General features: G+C 45.1%; 1 protein-coding gene across 1 annotated transcript in view; it reads right to left on the reverse strand.

Moving 5' to 3' along the window:
• ABCA13 (ATP binding cassette subfamily A member 13) overlaps positions 1-16,383 on the reverse strand; it is a 320,534-nt gene that overhangs the window by 123,379 nt on the left and 180,772 nt on the right. The window lies entirely within an intron of this gene.

Below are 16,383 nucleotides of genomic sequence, written 5' to 3' on the forward strand. Positions count from 1 at the left end.
TGTTCTCATGGCCCAGTCGTTCCTGAAGATGCTCAGGTGACGTCCAGGTCAGGCCCAGAAAGCACCATCCCCCAGCCCTGGAGCCTATTCCCCCTGCCGGGTGGGGGCATCCCTGGTGGAGAAGAGGCCAGCGTGGTCTCCAGGAGCGCATGTCCAGCTCCAAGTGAGTCCCCCAACCCTCCAGGCTTCAGCCACCGGGCCCTCCTCTCCTTCCACCACCAGCTCCACCCTCACTGAGCCATGCTCAGGAGGGGAGGCTGGACAGCAGGGCCTGAGCACACATTGAGGCTGTCCTGCTCCCCTTGCTGGGTACCTATCGGAGGGGCCATCAGGGGCCCACACAGAAGAGGCTGCAGTAGACCTGTCCCAGGGTGGGCCAAGCAGCTGGTACCGAAAACTCTCACATCCAGTGTGAAGATGACAAAAACAGGGGAAAGTGAGAGGCGGACCGAGGTCTGCAGCCCCGATCCCTATCCACAGGAGGGACGCAGCCATGCCCTGGCTCCCCCCAGCAATCCCTTCCAAAGCCTTCCAGAAAACCCAACAGGAAGTACTTGAATGGGAAGGGTGGCCTTCTAAGAGGTCAGGTGTGCTAACTTGATGGCCCTGCTTACAAATATTCAGCGGAAAGGCAGTTACTAAAGCACAGTGGATACGGTTCAAGTCCCCCAGAGCAATCATTTTGGAAGATAAATTATTTATAACAGCAGTGAGCACAAAGCTGGAGAGGAGCAGCTGGGGACAAAAACACGTCTGTGGACCAAGTCCTTCCTTTGTCGCATATGCATGGAGTGAGTCAATGTCCTGTGGCAGGTTCCGGGCTATTCTGGCTTTGCCCTCAAAAAAGACATGACCTAGGGGCTGAGAGATAATTATTTAAAAATGACCCAACCCAGGGTAATTGAGTGCTGCAATCAGCATGGGCAGAGCCAAAAGGGCTGGTACCAAGAAAGCCTGGAGAAGGTGAGAACAAGTATGGGGCATGTACAGACAGACCCGCTGAGACCTGTACAGGAAGTCAGGTCACTGTCCCTCCTGAGCACATTAATGCGCAGACCCTTCTTACTCCGTCCTCCTTGTGAGTCTCTCTTTCTCTCTCTCTCTTTTTTTTTTCCTTAAGATTTTATTTATTTATTTGATAAAGAGGCAGAGAGACAGATGGAGCATGAGAAGCAGACTTCCTGCTGAGCGGGGAGCCCGATGTGGGACTCGAACCCAGGAACCCGGGCTCGTGACCTGAGCCAAAGGCAGAGACCTCACCAACTGAGCCACCAGGCGTCCCTTACCTTCACAGAGAACCCTTCACTTTTGACATTTCTGGTCACCAAATGTGGGGCCTTTCCCCACACATCAAGCGATTCTCCATGACACCACCTGGATGTCCCACAACCAGCTCACTCCATCTCCCTGGAGAGTGTGAGACCCCACAGGGAAAGGTTCAGTCATACAGAAGGGCCCGTTCCCAACGTGGGACACCCACCACAGGCCCAGCTTGTTACCTGGGCCTTCTGAGTGACGAAGCGTCCATCAGAGTCTCCCATGACCCTTGCCTTGGGTCTGACTAATGGGCCAGAGTGTTCACAGACTCAGGGACATGGGTACTTCTATTTGCCAGCTTACAAAGGGCTGGGATAGAGGACACAGACGAACAGCCAGGTGGAGGCGATGTGTAGGGTGAGGTATGTGGGAAGGGTTGCGGGGTTTCCAGCACTCTTCCAGTACATTCCCAGCACATCCCGGCAGCTCTCTGGCAGCCCTTATTATTTGGATTTTATGGAGGTTTCATCACACAGACATGATCCTCCCTGAACTCCATGTCCAGCCCCTCTCCCCTCCCTGAAGGATAGAGATGTGGCTGAAAACCCCAAGCTTCTAATGATGGCTTGGTGTTTCTGGTGAGCAGCCCTATCCAGGCACCCACCCAGTGTCTCCTCATTGGAACAAGCAATGCTTCTAATACTCTTCCCTTTCTCTGCACAGAAGCATGCCTTACCCTGTTTAGGGTCAAGAGGGATAGAATGATATAAGAGGACTTATGACCCCACTACGCCACCGGGCATCGTATATCAAAAGCCACACTCTGTGAAGTCGCCTATAAGAAGCATCTTGTGACATCCCCATCTAGTTGCCCACACTCACCTGCCTGCCAGTCCTTGCACCTGCTCAAACATGCCTACATTGGGAGGTGCTTACAGACACCTGTTTATACCAGGGAAGGTTTCATCTATGCAGCCAGATGCTTAGAAAACAGAAGCAGAACACAACTTTCTAGATGTTGGAGTCTACCTCAGACATTTGCCTGCCAATGGAGGAGCACACTCAGAGAATGGCCATCTATATGCCCACAGGCTTGGATCAGAGAGGACCAGTCATGACAGTCACTGGGAGACGGCAAAGTCTATATTGACCCAGATCGGAATCCAGACTCAGCCACCAACCAACGTGTTGTACAACTTCTGGAAAATTCCCCACCTCTCCAAATGTCAGTTCCCTCAGCCAGAAGATAGAGAGTTATAGTGTCCCCCTAGGTAATGAGGACTCTTATCACCACCCTGGTGAAACGATCAGAACAGGTATGATGGGGAACTCCAGCCATCGTAAATGCTCATCAGACAGGCTCAATAACTCTGTGGGGAAAGACGTTTCTCGTTATTAAGAAAAATAAATTCTCCCCACCTTCCCGTATGTTCACTGAACATAAATGAGAAAAATGAAGGACTAAAATAGTTTATGGTCATGAAGGAACCACCAATCAAATATTTATGGCTAAACTCCTAAAGTATTCACATGAATAATTTAACAGACAAAATTAAAATGCTGGACCAAATTGTTATGAATTGTCTTATTTGACTTATGAGTGTAATTCTATATAAAGAATCTAGTGACACCTATAATTAGGTATTCCAATTTACCCCGACCATCAAATTAGTTAGGAAAAATGGCCAAAGATTTCTCTCTCTCTCTCTCTCTTTTTGGTCTGGTGGCTTCAATTGTTTAAACATTAATACCTTGTGGGGGATACCTTAAATTCTCAAGGACTCAGTGTACACCCCAGAATCTGATCTTCACATTACTAGATTCCTCCAAATATTCTCAAAGCGTTTAAAACAAAGTATCACAAATGTAATACCTTCAAGTCAATTTTTTAAAAATGAATATTCCAAACAAAAAGTGGGCAAATAGTATGCATGAATATGTAATTCATTAAAAAATCTACGGGAAACATATGGGATCAGGAGGGAGACCAACCATAAGAGACTCTTAATCTCACAAAATGAACTGAGGGTTGTGGGGGAAGGGGGGGAGGGAGAGGGGCTGGTGTTATGGACCCTAGGGAGGGTATTGCTATGGTGAGTGCTGTGAAGTGTGTAAGCCTGACGATTCCCAGACCTGTAGCCCTGGAGCAAATAATACATTATATGTTAATTTAAAAATTTTTTTTAAAAATCTACAGGAGAGCCAGTTTATATTAGAAAATAGGGCAACAATGAAGTTTTCAGATCTGTAATACAGTAAAGATCAAAAATAACATGAATGCCTAAAATTATTGCCTTTTTAAAGAAATGGGCTTTTTTATTCCATGCTAACAAAACAGATGAGTATGGACTTTCTGTGGGAAACAAATATGAACCATCTTTGATCAATGACTCCCAATCCAACAGTGGTATTATTAAAAAAAAGAATGGGGTGCCTCAATGGTTCAGTTGGTCAAGCATCTTAGTCTTGGTTTCAGCTCGGGTTGTGATCTCAGGGTCCTAGGATCAGGACCTGTCAGATTCCACACTAAGTATGGAGTGCACTTGAGATTCTCTCTCCCCCTCTCCCTCTGCCCCTACACGCACCCCACTCCCCTGCACACACGCATGCTTTCTCTCTCTAAAATAATAAACACATCTTTAAAAAAATAAAAAAATATAAAAAATGGAAATTCATCAAATGTATCAAATAAGGTGGTTGTTACATCTTACAGAATATAGTAGCAAGATGTTACAACACAGCTCTACTACTATATTAATCTACTATAATACAGATGACATCTCACTGATGGGAAGAATGTTTATTACACAGAGTCAGTGAGTAAAGCAATTAAGATAGGCTTATATCATCTTTTGAAAAAAAAATGTCTATACACAAATATGGCTCAATAAAATGGGGCGGGGGTGCTGGTGGATGGAGAAGTATGACCCAAAATATTAACAGCACGTATTAGCCAAAAAGAGATAGGGTTAAAGCATTAAATATATACTTGTAGGAAAATATTCATAATATGCCAAATAAAAAACTGTTACAAGATAATGCATAGAATTAATAGAACTTACTAAATATACTAATATTAAGCTGTAAAAGTTAGTATTTTGGTAAATGTGCTTAGAGTGGAAAGTTCTTTTTGAAAAAAAAAAAAAAAAGATTTCTTTATTTGAGAGAGAGAGCACATGCATCCATGCAAGTGGGGAGAGGTGCAGAGGGAGAGGGAGAGAATCTCAAGTAGGTTTCACACGCAGCATAGAACCTCGTGAGGGACTCAATCCCACAACCCTGAGATCATGACCTGAGCAGAAACCAAGAGTTGAATACAATAGACTGAGCCACCCAGGTGCCCCATAGTGGGAAGTTCTTTTATGGAAAGCTTTCTGTACTCTATATACTATTTGATAAAGTGTGTGTGGGGGGATGTGTTTTAATTCAGAAAGTTAAAGTAGTACAGGCATCTCAACCTTCTTAAAAGTTTATAATTTGTATTTCTTTGTGTGCTAAGAACATGGCTACTTTAATTTTCTTCACTGTTTTTTTCAACAATAAATATTTATACATTTTGTAGTCAATAATTGTTTTTGCCAAGACTGTATACATATTCAGGAAATGAAGCACAGCTTTATGAAATAGAAACTCTCATTTTCTGGGGCTCCTGGGTGGCTCAGTCCATTAAGCATTGGCCTTTAGCTCAAGTCTTGATCTCAGGGTCCTGGGATCGAGCCCCACATCAGGCTCCCTACTCAGTGGGGGGGAGTCTGCTTCTTCTTCTCCCTCTGCCCTCCCCCTGTCGTGTTTTCTCCCTGTCTCAAATAAATAAATAAAATCTTTTTTTTTTTTTAAGGTATCATTTTCTGTTTACTGAGTTCCAGAATTTCAGAGATAAAACAACTCTTAAGAATCATGTAATTGAAAAAATAGTAACAATATAATTGAAACATTTCACTTATTTATAAATACACCCAGTTCAGGAGAGCTTCTGAACTAAGTTAAATTTGGAGACTAATACACAATGAGTGTTTACTATGTATAAACTCTATCCTGGGTCCTTAAGTTATCTCTTCGAATACCGTTCTCAAAGGAGGCTCTTAAACTCGTAAAAGAGTCAAACATGTCACAAAACATGTCCATTCAACCTGAACAACACAGGGTAACATATATAATGGTGGGAGGGAGGTTTCTTCAAGGAGTCAGCCATGCCAGGAGTTCCCAAAGTAGAAAAAATATTGGCTGCCAGGAAGGGAGGGTAGCCAGTATGTGTGTGGGTGGGGGGTGGGGGGTAGAGGGTGTTCCAAGAACAAAAGAAATCTTAATGCACGGAGATTCTGAGACAGAAATATGGTAAGCTGGTTGAGGACAGAGCATTACAGATATTTTTCCACAGCACCCCAGTCATGATCTGGGATTTCTAAATCATTAGCACACAGAAAAAGGCTGAAATCATTTCATCTCTTCTCACCAACCCAGCGAGATAGAATCAGGTGAGCTGTCCAGAAAGCATAATGATACGGTTCCTTGGGAATGGGTTTTAATTATAGGCACGAGACACATTGTGGGTTCAGTTCCAGACCCCCACGATACAGTGAATATTGAAATAAAGTGAGTCAAATAGCTTTTTTGTTGTTGTTTTCCAGTGCATATAAAGATATATTTACACTATGAAATGTGCAGTAGTATCAGGTCTAAAAAAATACACTTCCCTTAATTTAGAAGTACTTTATTGCTGAAAAAATGCTAACCAGCCTCTGAGCTTTCAGGCCATCATGGTATTTTTGTTCGTGGAGGGTCATGCCTCGATGTTGGTGGGTGCTGGCTGATCGGGGTGGTGGTGGCTGAAGGGGAGGGTGGCCACGACATTTCTTAAAATAAGACAACGGGGAACTTTGCTCCACTGATGGACTCTTCATCTCTCGAATGCCTTCTTGATAGCTCACACGATGCGGATGGATGACACTTTACCTACAGAACTTCTTTCCAAACTGAAGTCTGTTATCTCAGACTGCCACTGTTTTATCAACTAGGTACATGGAAGATCCTAAATCCTTTGCTGTCATTTCAACAGTCTTCACAGCATCTTCACCAGGAGTGATTCCATCTCAAGAAACACTTTATTTGCTCACCCCTAAGAAGGAAGTCCTCATCCATTCAAGTTGGAGTGTGAGAGGCAGCCAAACAGTCCCACCTTCCAGATCCACTCCTGATTCTTGGTCTCTTGCTGTTTCCACCACACCTGCTGTGGCCTTCCTCACTGACGTCCTGAGCCCCTCAAAGTCACCCGTGTGGGCTGGAGTGAACCTTTTGCTAAACTCCTGCTTGTGTGGATATTCTGATGTCTTCCTATGAGCCCCAAGTGTTCCTCGTGCAATGGTTCCTCTAGAATGGTGAAGGCTCTCCAGAAGGCTTTCCAATGTTTTGCACGGATCTGCCAGAGGAGTCATCCTCTGTGACAACGACAGCTTTGTGAAATGTATTCCTTGAACAATACAACATGAACGTCAAAATTACTCCCTATCTCATGGGCTGCAGAACGGATGCAGCATCATCAGGCATGAATATGGCATTCATCTTGCTGCATGTCTCCATCAGAGCCCTCAGGCAACCAGGAGCATCGTCTGTGATCAGTCAGTCATGTTTGGAAAGGAGTATTTTCTTTCCGAGCATCAGGTCTCAACAGTGGGCTTAAAGGAGCCAGTGAACCATGGGATAAACAGATGTGCCACCATCCAGGCTCTGCGATTTTATTTCTAGAGTACAGGGAGAGTCGACTCAGCATAATTCTTAATGACTCAAGGATTTTTGGAATGGTCAATGAGCATCAGCTTCAACTACAAGTCACCAGCTGTATGAGCCCCTCCCCCAAGTCAGCCAGACACGGACTTCTCCTCTCCGGCTATGAAAATCCTAGTCAGCATCTGCTCCTGGAAGAAGGCTGTTCCATCTACACTGAGCCTCTGTTGCTGGACATAGCCACCTTCCTGAATTCCCTCAGCCAGATCTGCTGCTGACTTGCTGCTGCTTCTCCATCAGCCCCCGCTGCTCCCCTGTGAGAGGTTTCTTTCCTTAAACCGCATGAACCTGCCTCTGCTAAACTCAGACTTTTCGTTGGCAGCTTCCCCGTCTCTCAGCCTTCACAGAACTGGAGAGTCAGGGCCTTGCTCTGCGTGGGGCTTTGGCAGAAGGGAATGCTATGGCTGCTTCCATCTTCTGCCCAGACCGTCAAAACTTCCTCCTCGTCAGCAACAAGGCTGCTGTGCTTTCTGACCATTCATGAGTTTGCTGGAGTAGCCCTTGAATTTCCTTCAAGAACTTATTTGTGTTCACCATGTGGTTCATTGGTGCCTTTGAACGATGCTGGCTTTCAACATGCCCTCCTTGCTAAGCTTAATCATTCCTCGCTTCTGACTTAAAGTGAGAGATGTGTGACTCCTTCTGTCCCTTAAACACTCGCAGGCCCTTGCAGGGATTTTAACAGACCTGATTTCAATCGTGTTGTGTGTTAGGGAATTGGGAGGCCCGAGGAGTGGAAGAGGGATGGGATGGGGGACCAGCTGTCAGGGAGCATTTGCCAGTTAAGTTCATTGTGGTACTATGAGGGCACGGGTTGTGGTGCCCCAAGACAATCATAAGAGTCACATCCAAGATCACTGATCACAGATCACCCTAAAAAATTCCATAATAATGAAAATTTTCACATATTGAAATGCTCCGAGAATTACCAAAGTGTGACACAGAGAGACCCAAAATGAGCCAATGTTCTTGGAAAAACAGTGCCCACAGATGTGCTTGACCAAACCTTCCATTTGTTTAAAAAATAAAAAGGCAGAGTTTGCAGACCCTGATAATGTGAAGTGTGCCTGTGAATGAGTAGAGGCCTTGGGTGGACATTCTCTGGGGGAGACCACCACCAAACACCAGCACCCAGGAGTCCCAGCCCTGCCTCCCAGGACGACCTCTCACCCTGCAGACAGGCCGAGGTCTCTGAGATTCTCATCTATAAAACAAAGGTTTTGCCCAGGTCATCCTCAGTCCTCATTCCGGTGAAAACACATATTATATGACATTTATTTTTTTTTTTTTTTTTTTTTTTAAAGATTTTATTTATTTGCCAGAGAGAGCGAGTGAGAGCGAGCACAGGCAGACAGAGTGGAAGGCAGAGTCAGACGGAGACGCAGGCTCCCTGCGGAGCAAGGAGCCCGATATGGGACTCGATCCCAGGACGCCGGGATCATGACCTGAGCCGAAGGCAGCTGCTTAACCAACTGAGCCACCCAGGCGTCCCATTATATGACATTTATAGGCATCATGACAGATTTGGGATTTTTTTCTTTTCAAGGCACCAAAAGCAGGTCCTTCCAAAGCCCCTCTATGGTCCCACCAATGGGTTTTCAAACCTGAAAAAAGAAAGTCCCTCCGAAGTTCCACTGGATGGCAGGTAATAAAAGCAGGGCTACTTTCTCCTGCACTTGGTGGGCATTCCGCCCCCAGCCCTGTTCTCCAGCTCTGATCCCAGCAAGGGAGTTTTATGATGTGCACTCAATAATAAAACTGCAACCTGAAGACAGGACCAAGGCCGGCAGTTTTGATCTATTTTAGACAAGGAGACAACATATTTGTGAGGACTCGGCAGAGCCAAGCAAACAAGCATTTGGGGGCTTTAAGGAGTTCTGGGCAGAATCAAAGCTAAGGTGTTAGATTAGGAAGAAATAGCAAGGTTTGTTTCTACGGCTTCCTTAGCTCTCAAGTCCCGGTGCCCGGTGATGAGGACATCCCCCCGCCTCCCCTTTCACAGGGGACATTCATTTCCTGCTTTCCAAGGCGGGCGGACAAGAGGATCTGAGTGTCCCTGTGGCACAGGCTTTCCCCTAAGTAACACTTATTTAAAACATTCAATATGGTGGGGCACCTGGGTGGCTCAGTCGGTGAAGCATCTACCTTCGGCTCAGGTCATGATCCCGGGGTCCTCGGTTCAAACCCCGCATCGGTCTCCCCGCTCAGCAGGAAGCCTGCTTCTCCCTCTCCCTCTGTTCCTCCCCCCCCCCCGCCCACCCAGTCATGCTCTCTCTCTCTCTCTCTCTCAAATACATAAAATAAAATAAAATAAATTCAATACACCGAAATGGCCCAATTCAGGAGGCCCATCCTTGACCCCTACAACAGAGGTGCCAATAAAGGTTCCCCAGAGCTACTCCCGCCTCGACTGGCCCAGTGTCTCCACCAGAACATTGAAGGTGAGGACCACACGGGAAGAGGAAAGTTCTTTGTCGAATATTCCACAGGAAGGTGAGATTTCAATTCTGGGGATGAGGCTGGGCAGCCTCCCCCACCAGCCTCCGGGGCTTTCTCGGGCAGCTCTGAGAGGCAAGCCTCACTGCCTCTCCCTGGAGTCCTGGACTCCAACTCCTCACAGCCCCTGACGGAAGCCAAGCCGCTGATTCCTGGCACCTGCTACCGGCCGTCATGCTGCCGGGTGTGTTTCGATCTAGGCTTTATTCCGGCAGACCGTTCATTGCGAAGCACCCTGCCGTGAACTCTCTGCTGATTTCAGTGAACCTGGAACACCAGCCTTCCTCGGCAGGTGTAATTGGCAGCAGGCACGTTTCCTCCCCACCTTGCTTGTGGGGAGGGCATTTTTTGAAGTTTGAGGAAAGGTGGACAAAGCAGAAAAGACAGCGCTCGGGGTTGAACCCCGCAGCTCAGCCCACAAGACCCAGGCAGAATCTGGAACAGCACTTTGGACAGGCCCAGAATTACCGGCTCCCGCATGGGAGAGGCTGTTCAAACAGGATGGTCTGGAGAAGCAAACGAGAGGTTGCGGACCCGTCAGATAAATCACTGCTAAATTGCTTTCCATCACCACAAGAAGCAGCAATTAGGAATGAAACACGCAGGATTACATTGTGGGAGGAAAGGAGAAACTTTTAGGTCAAGCGGTACTGAAGAAGCAAGGCTGAGAAATTCACCGCAACCTCGGACTTCACCTAGGGAGTCAGGCTTCAGGACTGAGGGGAGAGGGAGGGAGAGAGGTGGGGGGAAGGGGGAAGGGGAGGGAGGGGAGAGGGAGGGAGAGAGGGGGATTGAGAGGGAGGAAAGGAACAGGGAGGGAAGAGGGAAGGGAGAAAGGAGAAGAGAAAGCCATGGCAAAGCCTTGCGAAGAGAAAACCACCTTTCCCAGATTCACTCTGTATCAGAAGGGTATGCGACTGTTCACCTGAACTTGGCGCTTGACAAGACTCTAACCAGGTGTTTCTCATGGTGGTGGCCACAGCCCACCTGAATCAAAGGACGCCGGCCTGCTTGTTAAAACCTGTAAATGTCTAGGTCTCAGAACTAAAATTTATGGAAGTTGGGCCTAAGGCATTTCAATAAGCATCCATGTTTTCTTTTTCCGTTTTCTTTTCTTTTTTTCTTTTCTTTCTTCTTTTTTTTTTTTTTTGGATGACTGCCATCCTACCAGGCACAAGGTTTGGACCGGTTCCCTGATGATGACTGATGCAGAGCACCTTCCATGCACCTGTTGTCGGCTTTTATGTTCTCTTTGGGGAAATGTCTGTTCAAGCACTTCACCCATTTTTTAACTGGGCTACTTGCCTTTTTGCCATTAAGTTATAGGAGTTCCCGATACACTTCTCACATTAACCCCATATTGGGTATGTGGTTTGCAAATACTTTTTCCCAGTCAGTGGATTTCGTTTTCATTCTACCAAATCCTTTGCTCTGCAGAAGATTTTGTCAGGAATGAGGAGAAACTGGAACCCTATGTACTGTGGGTGGGAATGCAAACTCGTGCAGTTACTGCGGACAGTAGCATGGAGGGTCCTCAACAAGTCAAAAACAGAACTACTGGAGGGCACCTGGGTGGCTCCGTCGGTTGAGCGTCCAGCTCTTTACTTCTGCCCAGGTCATGATCTCTGGGTCCTGGGATCAAGCTCTGTGTCAGGCTCTGTGCCTGTCTCTCCCTCTTTTTCTCTGCTCCTTCCTCCGTTCTCCCCCGCCAACACTGATGCATGTGTGTTCTCTCTCTGTCTCTCTCTCTCCAAAATAAATAAATGTTAAAAACAAACAAACAAACAAAAACTACCATATGATCCAGAAGTCTCACTTCACGGATACCCATAAAAACAGGATCTCAAAGAAACCATTCAATGCTGTCATTCTAAATGTGCTATACATTATACACAACAGCAAAGTCCATCAGCAGATGAACAGATGAAGACAATGTGGCGTGTGAGTGTGTGCACACTCACACGTGCAAATATAGTGAAGCCTTAAATAGGACGGAAGCTGACACCTGCTGCCGCCTCGATGAGCCAGGAGGACATTATTCCAAGTGATATAAGCCACTCACAGCAGCACAAATACTGCTTGATGCCACTTATCGGAAGAATCTGAAATAGTCAAAGTCTTACACACAGAGCAGAGCAGTCACCAGGGGCTGGGGCGGCGGACACAGGAGTCGTTGCTCCCTGATGAATCAGCTCCAGAGCCCTGCTATACTGCACACCGGGGTTCTCTTCTGTTGCTTTTTCCAAAGGAAGAGCTGCAGACATTTACATCTCAGTCGGGAGGTTAGACGTCCAAGTTCAAGGTGCCTGCCTGGTTGGCTTCCTGGGAGGCCTCCCCCTTGGCTGGCAGATGGTCCCCACAGGGCCTTCCCGCTGTGGACACCCAGCCCTGCTATCTCTGTGGCCAAATCTCCCCTTCTTATAAGGACACCAGTCAGACTGGGTTAGGACCTACTCATATTTCTTCATTTTAACTCGATTACCCTTCCAAGATCCTGTATCTCCAAATACAGTCACATGCTGAGGTACTAGGGGCTCCATGTACAAATCTGGGGGGCACAGTTCAGTCCACAACACCAGCACATCGCTGGGAATCAGGAGAAAGGAACAGACCCAGAATTTGTGATTCTAAGAATTTTCCTTTAGCTAACACACCAAAGCAGCGGGTGTCAAGGGGTAGTGCCTAGACCCACAGTATCGCCTGGGAGCCCACGAGAAATGCAAGTTCTCAGGTCCCACCCAAGAGCCACAGAAACAGAAAGTCAGTCTGTGCACAAATAACAAATTCTGTAGGTCAGCATTTTGCTGTGAGATCACTACATCTTTTGGGAAGTCAAGGAGTTAATCTGGTCACCCATGCCTCTTTCAAACACTGTGAGAGATACTAGTTGGGGGGCTTGGAAAAGGCTTTTCAGGAAAAGGGACAGACTCAAAGAGATGCAAGGAGCAGGTTCTCTGGCTGGGTGGGAGTTTTTTTTCGTGTTGGACCTACCAGAGTCTGGGCAAATCAGGCAAGTTCTCTACAGCTTGGTGTCCACACCCAAATAACAGCTGCAGAAAGCCTATTTCCAAGCTGAGAAGGAAGATTGAGTGAGAAAATGCACAGAGAGTGCCGGTCATAGGGTCCAGCGTGCTGCGGGCAGCTAACAGACGGCCCCATGCTCCAAGGAGTGAGTTCCGCAGCCCACGTGGCATGCCCAAGGACAACCATGCCATTCCAGGCATGGGTCTACATAACTCACTTCTATGGCACTATTAGGGCCCCCCCAACGTTTAACAAATATATATTTTCTTTTTTTTTTTTTTGGCCTTCATCAATCTCTCAGAGGAGCCAGAAGTGAGTTATCTGAGAGCTAGCCCCAAAGAAGACTGTTTCTGAAGACATATGGCGAGCGTAGAGGACCGCGGTACCCACAGGCAGGGGCAGCCTGGAACAGGAATCATAGCAAAAAAGGAATTTCTGAGGGCACCAACAGGAGGAGAAAGGTTTTGTATGTGATGATTCTAGAAACTTCCTCTCTCTAGTGTGGATCGTGTTGTGTTGCCGTCGCCAAAGATTGACGAAAGTACTGTACCCAGAAGACATTAATGAACACTGTCTCCAAAAACCCTGATCGAGCATTTTGATGAAGTCCTATCTGCAAAATAATGTGAATTTCACTTAAGTAGATATCTCCTGTTGCGTTTCATGGGAAGATTTGCAGAATACAATAAAATTGGCAAATGCAGGCAATGTCATACCAATTTTGTGTTAATGCATCCCGGTCTAGTGTCTTTTTTAGTAATGAAACACTTAAATAGATTTCTTAATGATGTATTTTCCAGTTCCATAATTTGTAATTTGAATGACAAATAAAATCTCATTTTTAGATCATATTTTACAATGGTAATAGAAAACACTATAACATTCCTTCCTCCGGGGTTCTTCTTTACATTTAAAATACCACCCTTTTTCACCTAATGTTAGCTTTTTTGACACATGCTTTATTTCTAACATATTTGCATGGATTTTCATAATGTTCTCCAAATTCAGAACATGAAATTATCATTTTTTTTTCGAACCAGGTGCATAAGCATAATGAAGAGAATGTATGCAGCCAATACATTTCCAATGTAAATCACCCTGAGTTCTCAATGATGACAAAATGTTTATGAGAACATAATCATATTTTCCTTAAATTCATTCTTACATAAGAAAGTCACTAACTAATGTACCTTAAAATAAATGAATGCTCAGAAGTGAAACCCTTTAGATAAAACACTAATAATAAAAAAAGAAAATAACATGTATGCCCATTTGAAGTAAAATTTGTTAACACAGGGAGAGAGAGAAACAAATTACGATATGTACAGTAGAATGTGACTATGAAGAAATGACACAAGCACGAACATAAATGGATCTGAGAGATAAAATACGAAGAAAAACAGACTCCCACGGATTCACGGTGATGCCATTCACATGATGCCCAATGCAACACATGATTATCAGAAGGTAAGAGCATCATGTTTGGGGGATAGGGTCTGACTAGGAAAGGGCAGAGGGGCCCAGCCAGGTGCTGGGAATGCTCTACCTTGACCTGGTGGTGATGACACAGGTGTGTACCGTGGAAAAATTCATCAAATTGTGCTATCAAGAAATACACCATTTGTGATAAGATGTAAGCATTAGAAGCTAGCAAACCAAATTTAAGACACTGTTCTTCAAAAAATATAAAATTTATGAGCAAAAGTAAGCAGCAATTGTGTCATAAAATGAGAAATTTCAATGGCTAATAAGCATGTAGGGGAATTCAGTGTAGCATATTGTAATAATGGTTTTAGTAGGGAAAAGCCTATGATTGGTCCCCCAATCATACCTACCTCATAGAAGGTTCCAATCCCCTCCCTTTGAGTGTGGATAAGACCTTGAATGTGTGGCTCTTACTCCTATGATTACAGTGTACAGAAGAAGATGAAAAGTTTTGGCAAATCTATTCACTCTCTAATCTGTTGACTTTAGGTTAATCAAAACAGAGATTCCCCCTCTGACCTTAAAGAGGCATGTTCTGTTCTGGGGGACCATGTGGCTATGATTCCAGGATGACTTTTAGGAACTTGAGAGCAAATCCAACAGCCAGCCAAAGAACACATGCAGACCTCAGTCCTAAAACCACCAGGAACTAAATTCTGCCAAAGAGATGAATGAGCCCGGAGAGAGCCTTGATAAGGGTTGGTGGTATTGTGATACTGTGATTTATAATATGAAGTGTGTATTTGGTCTTTGTCCATCTTGTTTCTTGCAGAACTCCTAGGACCTTTGGATTTTCCTAAGAGATTAAAGAAACAGGGTGCTGTTGTTATGTCAATGGGCTTAATGAGGTGACTTCTGGAATTCACCAAACTAAGGACCAGGGAACCACAACCTAATTACAGGGTTGGAAATTTCATTCCCTTTCTCTTGACCTCCAGGGACTGGAGAGGGGCTGGATCAATCACCAAAGGCCTGTGATTTCATCAGTCATGCCTGTGTAATGAAGCTTCCATAAACCCCCAAAGGATGGTGTTCAGAGAGCTTCCAGGTTGATGAACACTTGGCAATTTAGGGAGAATGGCTCCCAGAGAGGCTGGAAACTCTGGGACCCTTCCCACCCTTCCCCTTGCCATCTTCTCCATCTGATAAATACAGACATGAGCTATACTGTGGATGAACCTTAAAGCCATTACGTTGGTTGAAATAAGCCAACCACAAGAGAGAAAGTATTGTCCAACTCCTCTAGTATGAGGTATCTAGAGCAGTGGAATTCATACAGACCAGAAGTAGAATTGTGGCGGCCCGCAGTTAGGAGGGGGAGGGGGAGCTAGTCATTACTGTGTACAATTTCAGTTGGAGGAGGGGAAAGAGCTCTGGAGATAGATAGTGGTCATGGGTGCAAAATAGTGTGAACGTACCTGATGCTGCAGAACTGTACACCTGAACATGCTGAAATCCATATCAGGTATATCGTACCCCAGTAAATACAGGAGTAAATAAATAAATAAATAAATATGAACAATTCACTAATTTATTTACCCAACATTTGACATTCTCCTCTGCTAATAAACTCTCTACAAAAGAAATAGAATAAAAACTATGTTTCTCAGAGACCTATTCAACCAAAGCAGAAGGCTTCTAGAAAGTTTCATGGTGTGGTCACCTCTGCCCCCCACCATCTCTGCAGAACCACAAACAGAGAAGAAATGATCTCAAAATGGTCTGGAATTGAGCTAATGGAGGAATACTATCAGAATCCAAGGAAGTTCCATGAAGTTCTTGAGAAACTGGTTCATCAGATACAGTGTGAGCATGGACTAAAAGGGTCAAGAAGAATACAACAAGGAAAATGACTACAAAAAAGATGAAAAAGCTTTCCATCAGGAAGAGATTAAAAGTAATATTTGTGCAACTGAGGAACCCAAAAACACATGAGACAAAATCTGACAGAAGTAACGGGCAGAACAGGCAATCCAGCAATGAGTCAGAAACAACATCACGCAGCTTTCATTAATGGATAAGATAAGCAACCAGAATATCAACAAGGACAAAGCTCTTCTGTTTGAATAGCCTTGTAGACAAGGTGTACACAAGGGTCATCAACAGATCACACCATCCTTCACAACAGACACACATTCCTCTCAAGAGTATAAGGAGCTCTCTCTAGATAGACCATTATTCTAGCCCATAACGCAAGCCTTAATAAATTAAAAAAAAAAGGTTCAAAATGATATGACATTTTTTCCGCTAGTCCAGTAGAATGCTATTAGACTTTAATGACAAAAAGTAATTTGGGAAACTCATAAATATGTGGAAATTTAAAAACATAATCCCAGGAGT

The sequence above is a fragment of the Mustela lutreola genome, chromosome 4 (assembly GCF_030435805.1).
Source record: "Mustela lutreola isolate mMusLut2 chromosome 4, mMusLut2.pri, whole genome shotgun sequence".
NCBI classification, from domain to species: domain Eukaryota; kingdom Metazoa; phylum Chordata; class Mammalia; order Carnivora; family Mustelidae; genus Mustela; species Mustela lutreola.